Source organism: Echeneis naucrates, chromosome 4, assembly GCF_900963305.1.
Source record: "Echeneis naucrates chromosome 4, fEcheNa1.1, whole genome shotgun sequence".
Lineage (NCBI taxonomy): Eukaryota > Metazoa > Chordata > Actinopteri > Carangiformes > Echeneidae > Echeneis > Echeneis naucrates.
This window is the reverse complement of record NC_042514.1, coordinates 15,964,802-15,984,437: the sequence shown is the minus strand read 5'-3', so window position 1 is coordinate 15,984,437 and position 19,636 is coordinate 15,964,802. Positions and strand designations below refer to the sequence as shown.

The window sequence follows — 19,636 nt, the reverse complement described above, 5'->3', positions numbered from 1 at the left end:
AGTCTGCATGAATGATCCTGATCACCTTCAAGAACTCCGGGGCCAGAGCCAGCTGAAATCACCCAATCATCAACAGAGACCAGCTGTACCGCAGGCCCACCTTTGTCATAAAAGCTGCCAAATATTCCAAACTCGTCCAGCTAAGTATGTGAACTATTTGATTGAGGCATTCATATCGACTCTCACAGCTGATAGATAAATGTGGGACAGGCCAGCATGTGTAGCAGATAGTTCACGTTGTTGGAAGTTGCAACAGGGAACTCGACAAAAACGAGATGAAGTACAGCTTTCACGTCACAATGTGGCATGTGCAACAACAAACCTGTTGCATGATGGGGTGGATCTCCATCAACTGAAGGGGCTTTTGCAGCAGGAATTCATGCAGTTTTTCAAACTCAAGGCAGTAAAAACACTCCCACATGAAGGACTCATTCCATCTGGCGATATTAAACATGTCTTCATCATTTGCAGTGTAGCCTCCTGGGATCATCAGAGGAGTCAGATTTTGGAGTGAGCACAAAGTGTTTTTGCATCATTACACAACTCGACAGTTAATAGAAAGAGTTTATGTTTCACCTCTTTCTCCGCCTCCTCAACTGAGTGCCAGCTCCGGAGGATTTTTAAGGCCACTGTTTCATTAGTGGCCAGCTTCTTGTATTTGTGACTACCCCAAAGGTGCCATACCCCAGGAGATCCTCCACCTCGTTCTTTCAAGAGGGGGAAGATATCAGGCCTTCCGACAAGACCTCAAAGATGGGCTTAACAGCCATGGTCAAAGATGCTCACCTCAGACAACAGAAGAAACACACACAAAGTTAGAGCAAAGACAGGCAGCACTTTGTCATCGACGCTAAATTTCCATCCTGTAAACATTGCCTACTTACACAGCAACAATTCTGCTACTTCATAAATATATCCATTTATAGTCAGGAAAATACATAAGAGAGAAGACTCCTCATGAAAATACACAAACATATACATTGATGTTATCTATTAATTTTTTTTTTAAACAGCCAAAAGATTTTTGCAATAATGTAGAAGCTGAACTAACTTCTTCTGTATCTTATTTAACCCGTTACATCTTAAAAACAATGAGTGTCAGCTCCATCAGACGTAAACCAAGTGAAAACAAAATGTCACTCTGTATCTAAACTGCAACCAAATGTGTTTCAAAGCTCAGCGTTTGGACCGGAACAAGTGTTGCATGAGAAATGTTATCGACTCACCAGAGGGTCAGTCTAGGTCACGTGGTGCCAGCCGAGTTTCGTGCTGAGTGTCAGCAAACAATACGTTTCTCTGAGAAATGGTTTACACTTTTCCTCAGGTTAAAACGCCAACAGACGAGGAGGACGTGGGTATGTGTACATGTGCAGTGGCTAATTTATGTTCATTTTCTGTGCAGCCCACTGATTCAGTCTTCCTTTTATCAGGCAGCCAAGTTTGAGTGTGTTCAGAGTGTTAAGAGTGGCACATCGAAATCAAGATTTTCGCTGGAGGCTAATAAACCATTGAGGTTGTTGAGTATCAGTCAAATATCAAACAAATTTGGAAAAATTTATAAGAAATGAAGAAATATTTCACTTCAGACAGTCGTCCCTTACCTGCTAAAGGACACAGTGGCAAGGGACGACTTTGTGAAGTTAAATAGTTCAATAAAATTATATATTATGATATGAAATTGAAATGCTAAAAAACTGTTGTGACTACAGTATTAGTATCAGCTTCATTCTGTCCCTATCTTACTTGAGATCGGAGTAAAATTCAGCTCTGATTTACATTTATTTGAATAATAAGTTTCTCGATGTCACACATCAAAACCAACAGATGATATCCGGAGTATGTGCTTTGGTGTTGTTCCATCAGGGACAATGATTTTGCTTGTGTCTGTGACAGCTTGACCTCTCTGTCCATGTCACACACATACACATTGCACACAGGATGGTTCCTGAATGGGGTTGAAGGTTAGCAGTCGGTTACATGTGACAAGTCATGGTTATTTCCAGCAACACAAAGGATGCTCCGGGGGCCAGCAAACACATTCTCTAACACACACCACGTCACCAACTCAGAGCATCGCATCAGTCCACTCATCCACAGACTGATGTGAAGGGAAAATACAGAGAAGCTCACGTTTTCTTTCATTAAGACACAAAAAGCATCACAAAAGTAAAAAAAACTAAAATAAAAACGGTTAAAATAATTGTGTTTATGTGCTTTAAGTACTCAGAAGTTTTAACTACATCATTAGGCTCTTTCTTCAACATCATAAATGGGCATGCACACACACAAACACACTCCCACAAAGAAATGGCTGCATTCATGTGGGACAAACGATGTTTGACCTACATCCAACTGGCCTTCTGTCAGGTGGTGTGACATGAAGGGGAAAAAAAATGTTGTAGCTCTGCTTCTTAAGCCCAAATTAAAACTGAAACTGCAAGATCAGTACACAAAGTTGTTATGACAATAACTGCAGCATGTTTAAAATGGGTCATTCACATGAAACAAGAGACTGAGAGGTGATGGACAAAAGCTCTTTTTACATGCAACTGTTCAGCTCTAGACAGTGTGGATGTTGCACACACACTTAATCCATAGCCATGAAACAGTAAACTGATTTACTACAGGTGTATATACATGTAAAAGCAACACAGCAAGGAAACTGTAGCAGGTGAATGACGGAGGAAAAAAGATCCATGTTAAATACAACAAAACAGCTTTTTTTATTTACTGTCTCCACATTAGCAAATCTTATCTGTACTTCCGACTTGAAAAGTGTAATTGAAGGATTGATTCGTCTGCAGTTTCGGGTGTCTTTTGAAAGAGAGCAAAATAATATATTAGCATAATTTAATTCCATTTAACCATTCCTGTATTAGAGCTCTTTCTTTATCAGGCATATGGTGTTGTGCAGGATATGCGCCTGTTTTGTTGTGTTAAGTGTCCAACCTTTCATACACATACACATGTGATTGCCATGACTACCATGGTTGAAATGTATTTATCCGGTGACATGGCGAGAAACCATAAACGCAATCCTAATACTCCTAAATTTATTTAATTTAATTTATTTTAATTGGTGAACAACAAAGTCAATAAAACCATTGTTGCAGTGAGTGTCTTCACTTCAGCATGTTTACTGATTAATCCATCCATCACTATCGACTCATCTCCGCCCTGCAAACAGAGATACCAGTGATAGATCGCTCTGATCTGTATCAATACACAGGACCTAATCAATAAGGTTAAACACACTAATGTGGGTCAACAAGTGTGTGTAGATGGGTGAAGGAAAAAAGCTGGGCAGGGAGGGAGTCAGTTTCATCACCTAAGGCGTCAAAGAAGAGGAGGAGGAAGTTGGGAAGGGAGGGAACATGAAGAGTCTAAAATGACACACACACACACACACACACACTGGGTGTCAGCTTTTATCAGTGGCTTGTATGGCTGTGAGTTACGACCACAGCTATGCGATCATTTACACTCAGTGTCGCAGATTGCCAGGGGCTTTCACTGTGTGTGTGTGTGTGTGTGTGTGTGTGTACATCCCCAAAGATGAATGCAAACAGAAACTTTCATTCAGTGTTTTCAGATTCCACACAGAGAGAAAACAACGCATACATGTTCAGTAAAGCTTTGACTGCAGATGTTTACTATTTATTAAATATGTATAAAATGTAAATATAATTTTTTGTTTCAGCTTGAAATTAGTCAAACATGTTAAAACATTTGAGACAGATACACGGTAAAAATTTTGTGAAAAAAGTTGAAGTAGCTTCTTTTAAAAATGTTGAAATATTTGCACACGTTTGATATACTATAAATCACCAAAAAAATAAAAAAACAACCCCAACACTGTAAGGTCAAAGTATTACTATTGACTTCACCAAATTATTTATATTAATATATATATATATAATATTTATTTGATGAAACTGATGCATTACTGAAATAAATATTAGCATCTCAAAATTTCATTTTTTTGTATTTGACTCATGGAGAAGAGTCACTGATGACTGTATGTGTTCAAGACAAACAGACACTGTACTTAAATTTTATTCATATCACATACACAACAGTATACATGTGAATAAGCAGACTATATCCGAGTAAAGCATATATAACAGGTGTGAATGACAGCAGGGTTTCATCTGTGCTATTTCCCAGAAACCTGAGAGAGCTGTGTGTGTCCTGTCCAGCTGAAACCGTCTTTTCACTCCAGGTCAGGTCATTCCAGTTCACATCAATTCAGCTTGATTCACTTTAATTCGGTTTTCTTCACCTGGAAATGGCTCACACTGCTGATAGCAAGCTCCCATTTCTTGTCAGGTGCGCGCGTGCGTGTATGAAGTGTCAGGGTCTTCATCTCCCGTGCTATGACTGGTTTGGCGTTGTACCGTCAGCATCACCTACAGAGAGAGAAATGGGGTTATTGTGCGTGAAGACAGAAGTCACACATGACTCACATGTTTCTCCTCGTCTCCCCCTCTGGTGGGATCAAACTGCTGTAATTGGAAAACCGCACAGCTCCTGGCCATCTGCTGCTGAGGAGTAACAGCGGAAGAGGTGGGAATGTGAAATTAGGAAATATCTTTTTAATTTCAAGTGGTTATATTTTTGCTCACTACTAATGAACGCTAAATTCAGCCAATGACAGAAAACATAAAGATTGATGGGTGTGCAGCACAGGGCTGATGTGTCTCAGTCAAACCCATCCTACACTCACTGACACACACAGACACACAAAATTCAATCATGTCTCTGCTGCTGCCTGAGGGAAACACACTGTGGAAACCTCGCCATACTGGAAAATCTCTTTTTCCATGTTATTTTACAAAGCAGCACCTATGACACACACACACACACACAGACAGACTACTTTTATGGAAGGAACCAAAAGATCTGATTTCTGTGGCCCTCACTGTGCATGTCTGTGTGCAGCAGACGCATCAGTGGCTGATGTAATATTTATACAAGCTCTGCACAAAATGACCTCCGTGCCTCAAAGAGCTAATGTGATCTAGCAACAAGATAGAATTTTGTTTGTGTCACCTAAATGTGATGATACAGGAAAGTAAAAAATGGGTTGTTAACTCAAAGTAACTAATGTGGGTCATATTAGATTTGATCGGATGGAGTATTCCCCTGCTTGTTGCTGTGTGAGGGTATTGAAAGCAGCATGAGACAACTGGTTTTTCAAAACATACAACGTGCACAATGATTATTTTCAGCCCCGCAGACCGGCTAATCAAAGAGGCTATCCTGTGATGCTACAGCATATGCCAAACCATCCCAAAATAACTAAACCTAACCAACCCATTTGCTCTGGTAGTTGTGGTTGGATTATGTTCAGAGCCAACATTTTCCTACATATGAATGAAGATGAAGGAGCCTTTATTTTAACAGCAATGACATTAGCAGGTGGTGGTTTCGATGGATGCAGGCAGGGGAAACCCGTTTATCCAGAGTCTTGCCTGTGGTTTAGACAACCAAAGCACTTTAGGTGAGGTCACGAAAGGATGGAAGCTTTTTTTTCTATTAAATCAGATCAGGATCTTTCCAAAACCTCAACCTCGGGTGCTGTGAGAGTCAAAACAGAACCATGAAACATTTTAATAACTTGTACTGCTGGGCAGCATATTGTGTATTACGACCCCCCCCCCACCCCCACCTTCACAGCAGTCCTTCCAAAACAAGGCTGCTGGAGAAAATGCCAGCTCATTATCCTTTATACGTTTGTTAGTTCGTCTACAGCCTTCGTTCTACAGGTGAATGGGTCAGTTGGTCAATCTAGAAAAAAACATACAGGATTGAAGAGACGGGAAGCACGAATGTGTGGAGCTTTGCGGCGTTCTGCTAACGTTACAACCATTTCACAGGCCTGTGGTGTGAATTGAAGTATCAAAAAGGAGAGAAATAACGTGTTGAGCATCTCGTCAAATCACCCAGCTTAAACGGCCTTTCTCCAGAGTGTGTTTAGGAAATTAAAGGCCGGGGATTTTTTTCATAATTGCGTGTTTTATCATTTTATTACAGCTAGCTTTCCTCTGATGGGCTGCCTTTATGATTTATCAAATACAATTACTGCGTGACTTATTTCAGGAGCCTCTTCATGGCTGAGGACAATTAATGTGTGTTTATGTGTGTGTGTGTGTGTGTGTGTGTGTGTCATCCTTGGTGTATTTAAATAGCATTAAGTAATTGGAAAACACGAAGAGATTGGAAAAGCTGAATTGTCTTTTTGGATTTATGCCCCCCTCCCTATTAAATTTGTCTTTCTCTCACTCTTGTTTTCGGTTACCTCTCAGTGAATAATCCAAAAGCTTCAATATTATTGTGTGAAAGGAAGTCATTTGGACTATTTTCATTTATCCTGCCACCAAGCTTTTACTGCAGCAGAGTGTAAAGAGTGCATTGAGTTAGATAGAGAAGGAAAGAAACAGGCAGAGACAAAGGGGTTAAATCCATACCTTAGCCTCCTTGTTAATGAAGTGTAGGTGGCGTCGCGGTCAGCGCTGCTAATTGAACAGTGGTGATTACAGCAGCCGCTGCTCCTCTGTGAAAAGAAGGTCGTGTTCATTAGTTGCTGCCATTTAATATTCATTCTGAGAAATGTGTAGATTGTAATCTATGCAGAGAGCCACTGGGATTATAGAACTGTGGTAGCAATAACTCAAACCATCATCGGCCGCGGTCCAGCTTACGCTCATCGTAGCTTCCCTTTCCTGCTTAATAACGATGAGCTGACAATGAATGTGTCCAACAGTTTTACTGATCTTGGTGTGTTTTAGGTTTAGATCCACACATTCTGAGCCAACAGGAAGCCCCTCAGTACTGTGTGAAATCAATATCACACCTCATATATTCCTTAACGTTAGAATTATCCATTACTTAAAATATATGTAAATACTACTGAATTATTTTTATAGAGATTATTGCAAAATATCTTTTATAATGAATATTTTGATGTGCTGACTGGCAGAGATGAATGTCTGCAGTGTAAGTGCAGATAGATAAACTGTGTGACAGGCGCTTAGTAAAATCTTGGCTGTGTGATATTAATTTTGAGTGTTGTCAGTGAATAACGTGAGTGCCTTGCGGCTCCATGTTTCATTGAATAGAAACAAATTTATAGGAGAGATATGTCATTAACATTTTCAAAACATGAGAGTCTTGAAAACAAGCTTTGGCCAAAGTGTTGACACTTGTGCACATACAAAAAATCTCCTGAGAGGAGGAGGAAACTGTGAAGGGTTTGAGGCCAGGAAAAGGGCACAGTGTGAAGGAGGCGCGTTCATCCAGAGAGCAAAACACACTAAGGACTGCACGTCAGCGTCTTGTCGATAAATCCTACTTAATTCTTTTCTCTGCAATTTGTTAATATTCTCTAGTGTCTCTGTACTATAGAGGAGTGATTCCGGAAGAGAAATGATTTTTATTTACTGCACACACACACTAAGTGACTTAATAATACTCAGTCCATGGGGTTAGAACTTAAAGCTCTCATGTTGTAGAAAATTAAATTTCCATATTATTTTGATTGTAAAGCAGGTCTAAGTTCTTTATTAATTGTGAAAGCATCAAAGAACTTATTCCAGAAAATGCCACTCTGCTCAAGTGTCGAAGGGTTTAGATCTTGTGACTGCGACGCTCATAATGTTTGATTATAACATCATTACCAAACTGTTTGGTGAACCTTTGTACACAAATGGATCAGGCATTGTCACCCTGTTTCATGTGTGAGCGTTTCACTTTAATTTGCCACCAGTCTGGATTTTTCTGTCCAACTATTGTGCAGCTTTTAAGGGAATAAATAAAAGTGACTGTTAATTTTGCTTGCTGCCTCAGGCAGTGCACGTCATTTTCATGAATCGAATTCACCCTCATACCATGTGATGTTTGTGTTGCTGCCCTATTCTTTTTTTTTTTTTTTTTTTTAGCTGGGTGGAACATGCTGAATTCTCCCCCTGCACTACCAGACATCCAAAGAGGCCGAAACGTCCCTCAACATCTCCATCCCCAAATAAACTGCACTCACTGTCCCTAACTGCAGCTTAGGTGTGGCTCCTCACATTTTCCAGCTCAGCTTTATATCTGCTGTTTCCAAATTCAGAAGGTGCTCGAGATCAGGTGGACTGGATCACGGGGGAGACAGATCAAGCTGCCCTGACGCTGGTCCATTCCCCTGATTTCCTGCAGTCACTGCAGCAGAACTCAGTGGAAGCCCAGCATGTCTCTATAGGACAAAAACAAAACTCTTTGCTGCTTCTGTCACTTTTCTAACCCCAGAAAACCCCCTCCTCATCCCCCCTACCTTCCCCCCTTCGGTTGCCTGTCCAACTCAGTGGGACACTCTCTCTCGCTCGCTCTCTTTCTCTGCCCACATCTCTCACTGTCTCTCTACCTCTCTCGCCCCCTCCCTCGGGGCAGAAGTAAACCACGCCTTGAGGCCCTGCTCCCATTGTGTGTCCTCCACTACTTCTGTTTGGGGCCTTTGTGTGCCGCTAATCAGCCATGGGGCTGTGCTCGGCCCCGAGTGTGTGCCTGTGTGTGTGTGTGAGTGTGTGTGTCTGTGTCCCTTGCCCTCATTACGTAGCCACACTGGGAGGCCAGCATGGGAAGTTTCTGCTGCACTATACACCTCCCTTCATTCCCCCCTTTGCTCTTTCCCTCCCTCTGGCTGTCCATCACTCCCGTCCTCCCCACTCTCATCTCACCATCCAAACACTCAAAGCTGCACTGGCCATGATATTTAAATTAGACTGAAATTCTTCACTCCGCAATAAGATACACTTTTTCCCATCAAATATATTGCTAATATTCTTATCAGTGTTATTTTGGTGCTGTTGGTCTGTGGTTCTAAGAGTAATTTTAAGTCTCCAAAAGAGGATTTAGGAGGGAGTGACCTTCCAGATTTTCTAGATACTGAAAATTTTAACAGCTGAGTAAGTTGTGCCTGCTGCCGAACGTCACAAATATGACTGAGAGCCTTATTTTGTGTGTTTTAAATCCATTTTCATTACTTGTTTAAAAGTCGATCCAGCATTCCTAAACCAACAAGAATTGATTGGTGTGAACAGAAATGACCACACCACAACGTGCATATGTGAGAGAATCAAAATGTACCCATCCTAACTCTACTGTAAAAACAATGCGGCTCCAAGTCACCACTTATGGTCATCTTGGTCACCCACATTCATGTTACAGCGCATTATAAGGGTGAGAGAGACAGACCAAGTAACATCAGGATTTATTTTTGAAGTGCCTTGGTGAAAACTAAATCCTCACTGTCCAAGTGGTCTTTAGTGGACTCCAACTGCATCACAAACAATGAAACAAACAGAATTATATCACTGTCAGAAAACAGAGCAAAGGTGCAACAGAATCAGCAACATGTAATAGCCGGTAAAGCTCTTTATCCACTGTGAACATACGAGACTTATTTTCTTTGAAAGGTGTAAACAACTGACAGCAGCACATCACCTTCCTGTATCTTTTTGAGAGGATACCCTGAGGGACCCTGAAGTCTTAGGCGTTCTTTGATGCCTCAAAGCAAATGTAGGCCACATGGGCAGCTTTCACAACAGGCAGCTTCCCGAGGGAACGAGAGCCTTTCGAAGAACTCACAGATTTCACTCTCAACCAAAGATACTACACATTACCTTTAATTTCCCCTACAAATGCCAAGGCTGCTCTGGGTGCAGTGCTTGAGATGAAGAATTATGGCTTAATGTTGACTTGTGTGTCACTTCATTTACAGTATCTTTGTTAGGCCACCAACTAAACCATTTAAATGAGAATCCTTATAAAAAAACAAAACTATCCTCTTTCAGTGAATCCAATGATTTCAGCAATAAAGAATTAATAATTGACCCACTGCTTCCCAAGAAGGAAAGCAATTTACTAAAAACACCAGCAGCAACTGGAGACAAAAGGTTTAATCCAAATGGTTGAAATACAAATAACTCAAACTGGCAACCCACCACAAGGAAGTAATATCCCCAAACGAGCTACCTGAGCTGTTAAGCCACTGCTAAGATGGAAGCTGCCATTACCCTCAAATATCAATTAAATCTCTTCTGTTTGGTGCAGGGGGGGAATATGGGAAGTGTGTGTGTGTGTGTGAGTGTGTGTGAGTGAGCGAGTAAGAGAGAGTGAGAAATAGATGATAATTAGTAGTGACTCAGGGCTTCCCTGGCCATAATCCCCTGAACAATCTACACTCATACAGGTGTTCACTAAATCCAATTACCAACAGAAAGGAAGAGAGAGGGGAGCGCTAAATTATTATTCTAAGTATCAAACTGTTCTTCCTCTTCCTTTTCCCTTGGTAAATAATACAATTGTCTGTCACTACATTCATCTGCCAGACGGAAATGTAAAATTGCATTTTCCAGTAACAGGAAAAGAGTAAAGAGAGAAAAAATATGGGGCAACCACACGTCAACCTGATTGTGCCTTTCACATTAACAAGTGCTTTAGATATGTTTTGGAGAATAGGGTCAATAATGACAGCATATCTATGTTTACAGGTCACAGGAAAAACAAGACATTATATTTCAAAGCTGTCTATTCGCGTCTGGAGAGCTTATTCTCTTAGAAATGGTAATTTGAGCTTTGGTTGGGTGCATGGCTAATTACCCCTGTAAGACTGTCTCTGCTACGTCTTTTGTATTCCTACATGTATCGGTTTCAATATGCAAGTCCAGATATTGTGTACAATAGATCCAGTATGTGTCACTGTGGTATTGTGCAGACCTCATCCTCTGATCCCCTGTATGGATAGCAGACCACAGAGCTCTGAAGGGGCTTTTGCAGCTTATTCAAATCAGCACACTATTCCATGTGAGCTTCTGTTAGTTTAGCTCCCAGCAGCTTGTAACCGAGGAGCCGGGCTGAAACAGGTAGAATCAAAGGCAGTCACTCCATGTTCATGTTTGACTGTGCTTCTTCTGTGCTAAAAATTGACTGATATGTGGCCTCACACTCTGGTTCTGGTGCACAATCCCCAGACAATGGGTCTTAATGATTTTGTTTACCATTTGACCTCCAGAGCCAATGTCACACCAAAGTTTCATCGTGGCTTTAAACGATAAAGAGCATTTTGCTCTCTAAAGGATAACCCCTTCCCATTTCAAGCTCTCCTTTCACACCACCCTTAGACATCTTACAAGATATGCCCTGTTGACATTTTGAACATTCTAAATGACACAAATGTTAGCATCAATGTAGTGCATATACTCAACGAATGCTTAATGTTGAAGAACATGAAGACCGAAAGGGAAAATGTTTGCCTGCTTGTAATTGCATTTCAGACGGACATTCAGACAGCAGAGAAGGCAAACTTTTTTGAGCCATGCTGGGTTCTAAACATTTAAAAGTTCTGCTTGGATGTTTGACATGCCAGTTTTGATATCAGCCCAGATGTTACATTTCAAACTAAAATAAAAGTTGTGCTTCCTACTGTGATTTCTAACTTTGAGAATGATTCTTGCAGCCAGTAGATATTTCACAAAATCTGTGGATTTGTTGCTGCAAAGTGACATCATGTCAAGCGCTGTAAGAATGTCCAACAATTCCTTATCCATATTGTCAAATCAAGCTTGATTTTAATGTGTTATATTGGTTGGATCAAAGTGTGGTGTCTTAAAATGATTACGGCATATTTCTCATAATATTTAAGAATATTAATGACATTTTTTTGTGAAAGGGACCCGACATTACATGTTACCACAGTACCGAAATACTTCCTAAATATTATACACAGTTCAAAAGTTAAGAGACTTTTTTTCAGAAGATGAAGGAGCAGGAGGAAGGTGAGGGAGACACCCTGAAGTTAGGAGAAAGAGAGGAGAAGAAGAAGAAGACTTGAGACTCTTGATTCATTCCCTCCAAACTTGTAATGGAGGTTTGATTAGCAAGCATGTAATGTACTTTACCCCCACGGCTGGAGACAGAGGGGGAGGAAGAGGATGAGGGTGAAAAGAGGCAAGAGATGGAGGGAGAGGTATAGCAGGAAGGAGGAGGAGTGTATATAGGCTGCCCTCTCAGCAGGTCTTCTCACCCCCCTCCCCTTCCTCCCTTTCTTCCTACACTCCTTCAGAGCAGGACACAAGTCCCCCCCCCCACTCTAAAACCTAACATCACCCCATCTCCTCACCACCATCCCCGCTACGGCTGCACCATGCTGTGTATGCGGTGGGTGTGGGTGGGGTAGAATGGGGTTGGTGGTCAAAAGCAGGAAGAGACTTAGTTCTTTCTCTTTTTGTTGTTGTTGTTGTTTTGTTTGCCTGTCCCCGTTAACAAGCCGCATGTCTGCATCCAGGAAGTTGTTTGTGCACAGACACAATGCAAGTTTATTTGAATCCAGCAGGGGGAAAGTCATCCCTGTTATCTCAGCAGGTTTTAGACTAAAAGGGTAAAGAAAATGTTGAGGTAGCATCCATTAGTGTGTTGCTATTTCTTGCAGAGGAGAGCAGAAAAATCATTAGAGAGGAAAAGGACCTTGTACCTCAGTCATAGAAACGTACATATCATAGCCTCCATCTTTTTCACCAAGCATTAGCTCAGTGTTTCTTTGTGCTCTTATATGTTGTAATAATTATTAATTATTATTAATTATTTTCAAATCTACATTTCAACACCAAAGCACCACCTTAGATTTTTACCAGCATTTATTACAACTTTCAAATATAAAAAAAACTATTTTGTGATCTTTCTTTTATGTAAAGTAGTAATTTCAATTGCAGAGGCACGGTATAATCAAAATGCAGTTTTCTGGCATAAATATGGCTCCACTCAATAGCCAATTGTTACTTAACCTAATAAACATTGTTGATAACTTAATGAATGTGAAGGACTTTAACAGGAAAAACAAAGCTGATTTAATACATGAACAATACAATTAAACATGGAGTTTCCCCCTTCGTCCTTCTGTTCCTCCCACCATGCCAGATCAGCATTTCTCCTCTCCACTCTCTCCTGTGCCTCGCTGTGCTGTCGGCTCAGGGTGTGAACAGAACAACATTAATGTGTGGAGACACCTGACAAGCCCGCTGGCCTTTAGGGCACAGCCTAATCACTCTGGACCCAAACCCATCGGGAATTAAACCTGCAAAACCAAACAGTCACTGTGGGAGCTGGCCGTCATCTGCTGGAGCCAGTTGAGTGGCTGCTGAGGCAAACCACGTAACAGACTCGGGAAAATGTGTGTGTTCTTTTTAGAAAATTTTGGAGAACTAAAGCTGAGACCCCTATAGATTTAAATAAATATTACAATACTATCGTTTGACCAGGAGACTTTATTTTATGTATGCCAATTACCTTGTAGTTCATAGAAGAACTTTTTGGAAGATTTACTGAAGTTGAAGGCATCATGGGGAGATTCTACTTCTTCTACTGTGGCTATCTCTGTAGGTCAGTCCTCACAGGATGCAACTGTGACGGTAGAGTACACAATATTAAGTCTCAGGGGTGAATCCCGCACACGTACATGAACATTTCACATGCCACTGTAATGAAAAAAATAATTATAACTATGCAAAAGTAGGCCGAGTCTGATAAATGCTGGAATTTGACAACATAAAGGAGATTTGACAGAGAGAGGCCAAGAGTCAGTCTGAAGATGTCACGATCATGTGTTTGAACCAACATTAAAGCCTCTTTTCTGCCATTCAGAGTAGAGTAGTGCGTTAACTTTAAAATTAATGGGGATTTTCTGGTGTTTAAAGTACAGTAGCTTGTTAACTGCGGTATGTGTTAAGCCACGCAGGGCCCCCTCTCCTCTCCCTCTCTCTCGGTCTCTCTCCAGATGCCCTCATTAATTTTAGATTGGCTCTAAATGAGTCTCCTTCATCGTGGCCAAGGTTTTCTAAATTAGATTCATTTATATTTAAATTGTGAAACAGGCGTGGTTAATGAGAGAATCGTTATTTTTGGGGTTATTTCAGATGGGCTGATATTTGGGCAGCTCAGTTCTGTATGAACTGAAGACACCAGCAGAAACACACATGATGTGAGGTGCACAGTTTGTGAGCTTTTCCTCTTTTTTCTTTTACCTTATAAATTTTCTACTGACAGGATTATTGAATAGAAACCTGAACACCAGATGAACTGTTGTTCTGAGACAGTGTGGGGAAAAAAAAAATAAATAAATAAAAGGGAAACAACTAAAACAGGAAATAATTGAATTCCCGGAAGTTTTCAATATTAGTTGCTTGAGTGATCGAATTAAAAACAGGATTTAAGATGTTTTTTACTTTCACGTAAAAGTGGATTGACATCTCAGTTTGTCTCTTTAGTTAACATCCAGTTTAACACTCTTAAAACTAATGTGTCCCTTTCAACGCATCTGCATAGTTTTCATCGCCACATGTGCGAAAAAACAAATTACAATACACACATGTTGACTTAACAGGTGCCTCCATTGACACATGATGCCCTGCCAAAGCAGCAGGACGCCTCTCGACCTTAACTGCTAAAATTGGAGTGTTGAAAATGTCACATCTGAGGAAACAGTACGTGAGGTGGAACAACAGAGCCTCGTCCCCATCCCCGTGAACCAATCCATAAAAAACACAAATCACACAGCGCTTTACAGGGTTCTTACACGGCGTCTTACAGCTCTCAGTGTCCTATAGCAACCCCCAGCTTCTCCAGGCCAGGAATTTGGCTGTTAGGAATCTAAGTGCCAGGCGTTTAAAACCTGAGGAATTCTATTGTTCTGGTCACAGCTGCACTAGCATTGGCCTGACTACTGCTGCTACTGTGTGTGTGTGTGTGTGTGTGTGTGTGTGTGAGAAGGGGGAGGAGGAGAGGAGGCAGAGGAGGCAGAGGAGGTAGAGGAAGGAGGGTGGGAGGAGATGAAGGTGTGAAAAAGGCAACTTTACGCATTTCCAGTGCTCTGCTGTCTCATGACAAAGCAACGCATAGCTGACAGCAAGTTGACACATTCCTCTGGGCCAGCCGGCTGCAGAGCTCTCTTCGCCTCCCACTCTCTCTCTTCTCTAACACCCTCCATCATCAAATGTCCCACTTCATGTCTATCACTCTAATTTTATTTATTTATTTTTTTTTTTTGGATCAGACAAATGTACACAACATACACAACACACACAGTAAAGCGGAGATGAAGAGGATGCAACCGGCTGAAAGTTCAGATGTTGAAGGTATGTTCATCAGAAATGTGATCAAGTTCTGTAGTAGGGGCTGACAAAACCTTTCCGTGTCAGCAATATTTCCTCTTTACATAGCTTGACAAGTTCATGAAATCTCCATCTAGTAGGTCATCCTTGAAGTCCTATTTTATTTTTATTTTTGTAATCAAAGTTTTGATTCAGTTGTTTATTTTATACTACTATTGTTATATTTTTTGTGTGGTACTCATGGAAAGATTGTATTCTGTAAATAAAAATTACTCCGGCCTTATATCAGGGTTGACTTTTATTCATTGTGTATGTACAGCATAGTGATTACATTTATATGTTATCTCATAGATATCTCTTTGTAATGTAAAACAAATAAAACAGAATAAAAACATTTCTGATGTCATGACAACTTCTGACTGGGGCCCCCTCTTGGTGTGGCATCAGATCCCTGATCCTATACAAGCACGGAGGGTACACTATTCTATGTTGTCAGTTTCCTATATGATACATGCACCCGGAGTGGAAGGAGAAGCAACAGTAGTGAGGTCCTCCCTCTCGCTCACTCTCTTTCTGTCTAGTAATTACCATCCAGCTGCTTGGAGGAACAATGCTTGGCTCTCTTCCAGACGGCTGACTTCATACACTCTGTGCCACGCTCAATTTGGAGCGCAGCGGAAGCTGGGCATGACTGGCACCCTCCAGGGCATTGCTGTGTCTCTCTATGGGACACTGTGTGTGTGTGTGTGTGTGTGTGTGTGTGTGTGTGTGTGTGTGTGTGTGTGTGTGTGTGTGTGCGCGTGTGTTTGTTCGTGCACGCGTGTCTTCCTTAGACTTACCAGTCCCATCCGGTTCACACTATATCCTGGTCTCTTGACTCCGTCTTCACTCTTCTCTTACATCACTGAGAAAAGAAAAGAAAAGAAAAAAGCTATTAACTGACATGAATAATCAGTGGCATTTGATATTACAGTGACCCGCTGCACATTCCTAACAACAGTGCTGTGCTGTAGTTTTCTTCCTCGGAGAAACCTTTTCATTATTTAGGTGAAGCTCTGGCTGGAAGGAGCATGTGCAGTGATGGAAGACTGCCACCTATAAGATGCTCAGACTTCTTTGACATTTGATCTGCCCTGAATGGAAACACCACAGAAATAACCACAATATTATCTACTGGTTGTATTTTTATTAGAAATGATGCGGTTGAAACCATATGGAGCAAATTCATAAAACCCTTGACCTTCACCTAACACCACTGAGAATGAAGGGTCACAGTTCAACACGAATCTTTAACACCCACAACAGTTGCCAGTGCTGCTCAAGGTGAAAAGCTGTGTTACCAGGCAATAAGTAGCTACTGTTCAGGCCACCTACTGGCTTCTCTTTCCTCCTTGATGCACTGGAATAAAGTTTAGTTGGAGAAAGTTAGCGCTTACTCTTCGGTGTTTCAATGGATGTGAGGTTTGGATGAAACTAATGTAGCAGCGAATCTACAGCCAGCCATCTGAATATGAAGAACTCCCTCATTATGCGGGTCAAAGGAAGCTATTGTTGACCCCCCTCCAACACACAAGCACACACACTTGCACACAGAGAGGGAGAGGGAGAGGGAGGGGGAGAGAGAGAGAAAGAGAGAGAGAAAGAGAGGGAGGCAGGGAGAGAGGAGCGATGAGGGCAACTCAGAGAAAACACATAGTGGATATATGTACCCGAAGTTCCCAGCAGTCATTGTATAATACTGTACACACACACACACATACAAACATACAAAAGCATGCACACAGACACACAGTGTCCCTCAGTCCTCCACACTCAGCCCAAACTTGGCTGAATAGGGTGAAGTACGACCAAACTCTTCCCTCTCCATCACAATGAGGACCTGTTTGGGTACAGTATGCCCAGTTACCCCAATCGTACTGCCCAAAAAAGCAAACAAACGTGTACACACACACACACACACACACACACACACACACACACACACACTGGTCTTGTCCCTTGCTGATTTGGACAGAAGGACATTTAAAAAGCAGAGAAAAAAAAGCAACAGTTGCTAATTGTTGGGTAACACTTTGACAAGAAGATAGCAGCATTAGACTGGCCTTCCTTCAGACTCTAACACCAGCTGGCATGAAATCGACAGAAATCTGTTCAGGCAGTACACATCAGAGAGCAACTCCTAAAATTCTTTTCTCCATTCTTTTCAATAACAGGTTCTCATTTTAAAATGAAAACAAGCAAGTGTTTCAGGTGTGTATCAGAAATAGGAACCTCTCCATACTAACATGACAGGAAACACATTCCATGAAGATTTAGACACACTGGGTTTGTGTAGCTATAAAGTGGAAGCAGATTGTCTGTCTGTAGTTGGAACTGCAATGGCCGGAAAAGCAAGTACGAGAAGATGGTGCCCGTCACGGTTTCCAAAAGTCTCCATTTCAGGGGCTCTGAAAATCTCCAATCTTGTTATTGTGACTGTGAATTCATTGTGGGGACACTGACGACGAAGATAACTGACACTGGGGTTGATTCTTCTTCATTTTAATTGCACGTAACTCACAAAGTCCCTGACTTTCTGGGGGATGCTAACTTTTTTCCGTCAGAGATGCGATAGACACCACAAAGGTGAGGTAAATCTTTGTCTACCCTTTACCAACACTGACAAGTCTTCATTATTTGTTCTTTTGCAATAATCATTTCATAGCAATCAACACTTTGGTTTTGATAAATGTCTGACATGAAAATTGGACCCGTTTTCATTGTTCAATCAACGCGCAAAAACAGATTGCTGACACTGAGTGCGACAGCCTTGACTGCATTCAGTTATTATTGCATTTTTCTATGTTGACATCCAATGTCTTTTGAGATTTAGCCTTTCAAGTTTAGACAAAGACAAAGTAATTGTTTAGAATTGTCCAATATTTTTAGTGAAAGCTTGAACTGCATGTAAATTGAATTTCCATTTGGGTTAATGGACACAGTAAAGTAATGTGCGTCTACATCGTTTGTAGACGCATATTATGAGTATGGGTACATACCAAACTTCCAACGGACACCAATGCAAAAAGGGGAACTGGGAATTGAAAACCAATGTTACCAGTAAAGTAAGTAAAAAGCAAACAATAAATTTTGTTGTCAGAATCTCTTAGTTGCCTGTTGTCAGTTTGGCCTGCCTTCTTGTTCACCCTTCAGACTACAGTTAGGTTTCTTGCCATATCTCTATTAATGTCTGCCTCAGTGCAGTCACAGTATATTCATATGAACACCACCACGATTGCAATGACAGTAATGTCGTTTCCCATTTGCAAGGGCCGTGGCTGAAGCTGGCGCAGCGTGGCAGAGGGCCAGGCCAAAGCAAACAGAGGTGTGTTTCTGATTTGCCTGCTCATTCACTCATAAGGCAGTGCCCGACAAATGGTTGTAGTTTTTAAACACAGTTTGAACCGGCCGAACATCCTAATTAATTGTTCCAAAGTTTGTGTCAGGTTTGCTTTTGTGCCTTGTTTTGAAGTATGAAAGTTTTTTTTTTTTTTTTTTTAAAGTTGTGTTTATTTAACTGAATATATTTCACAGCTGAAAACAGGTTGCCAAAAAGTTTTTCACAGCTGCTTTTACCTTTGTAAAAATGACCTCCCTCTAGAATTGGTTTAGCTTTAACTGTATTTTACACTTAGGTTCACGTTGTGCAGGACTATATTGTCCATTTAATTTTCTGAAAAAGCACTTTACAGATGGTTTCACTTTCCAACTTGGAGCATATGTATAAATCCAATAATCCTGGTAATCCGGTGTAAATGAACATCAGGAGAGATTTATGCATACACACTTTGGCTGGAGGGGTAGAAATGATAGTGTGATGCGTTTGAGTGGATGTGAATGTGTTATTGTAGACGTGTATGTATGTACAGTAGAGCATGGATGCATGTACTGTACATGCGCATTACATGTGTGTTTACTGACCTTGTGAATGCAAGTGCATGTGTGTGTGTATCTGTGTGAGTATGGGAGAGCTTGCATTAACATGGATGTGCATGTGTTAACAGCACAGGGCCCCCAGCCAGGGCCCCCCACGAGGTCCTGGGGGATTGTGGGTAGTACGGAGAGGGTTTGGATTCTGGCTTTGTTTGTCTCTGTGTGCTGACATCACCGTGCTGATGGCACCAAATCCTTCGTTCTACTGCACACAGCACTTTCTATACAAAACACCAACACACATATGCACACACAACCTCTCTCTCACACACACACACAGAGTACATGTTATGCCAACTTGGCCAAAAAAAAAAAAAAACAACAAACTTTCTCTTTTTTTGACGCACATGCAGAGATCCATGTTTGCATGTAGGTACACACGTACGTATGAAAACAGAAAACAAGGGATGAAGTGATCATGATATTTGTGGCTGTGTTCAACCTCATTTGACAAATGTTTTTTTAGATGCAAATCTGACATTGTCTTCCACTGAAAGTTTTATGATCCATGACACCCGGTG

The 19,636-nt window shown here is 41.2% G+C and overlaps 1 long non-coding RNA gene across 2 annotated transcripts in view; it reads right to left on the bottom strand.

Moving 5' to 3' along the window:
• Positions 1 to 3,754: 3,754 nt before the first annotated feature.
• The window catches only part of LOC115042166 (uncharacterized), a 41,686-nt gene continuing 25,804 nt past the window's right edge, over positions 3,755 to 19,636 (bottom strand). For both annotated transcript variants that reach the window (XR_003840659.1, XR_003840660.1), the window contains 3 exons: positions 15,983 to 16,047; positions 6,471 to 6,556; positions 3,755 to 4,409 (listed from right to left, as the gene is read on the bottom strand). This is a non-coding gene — a long non-coding RNA (uncharacterized LOC115042166). The remainder of the gene's footprint in view (positions 4,410 to 6,470; positions 6,557 to 15,982; positions 16,048 to 19,636) is intronic.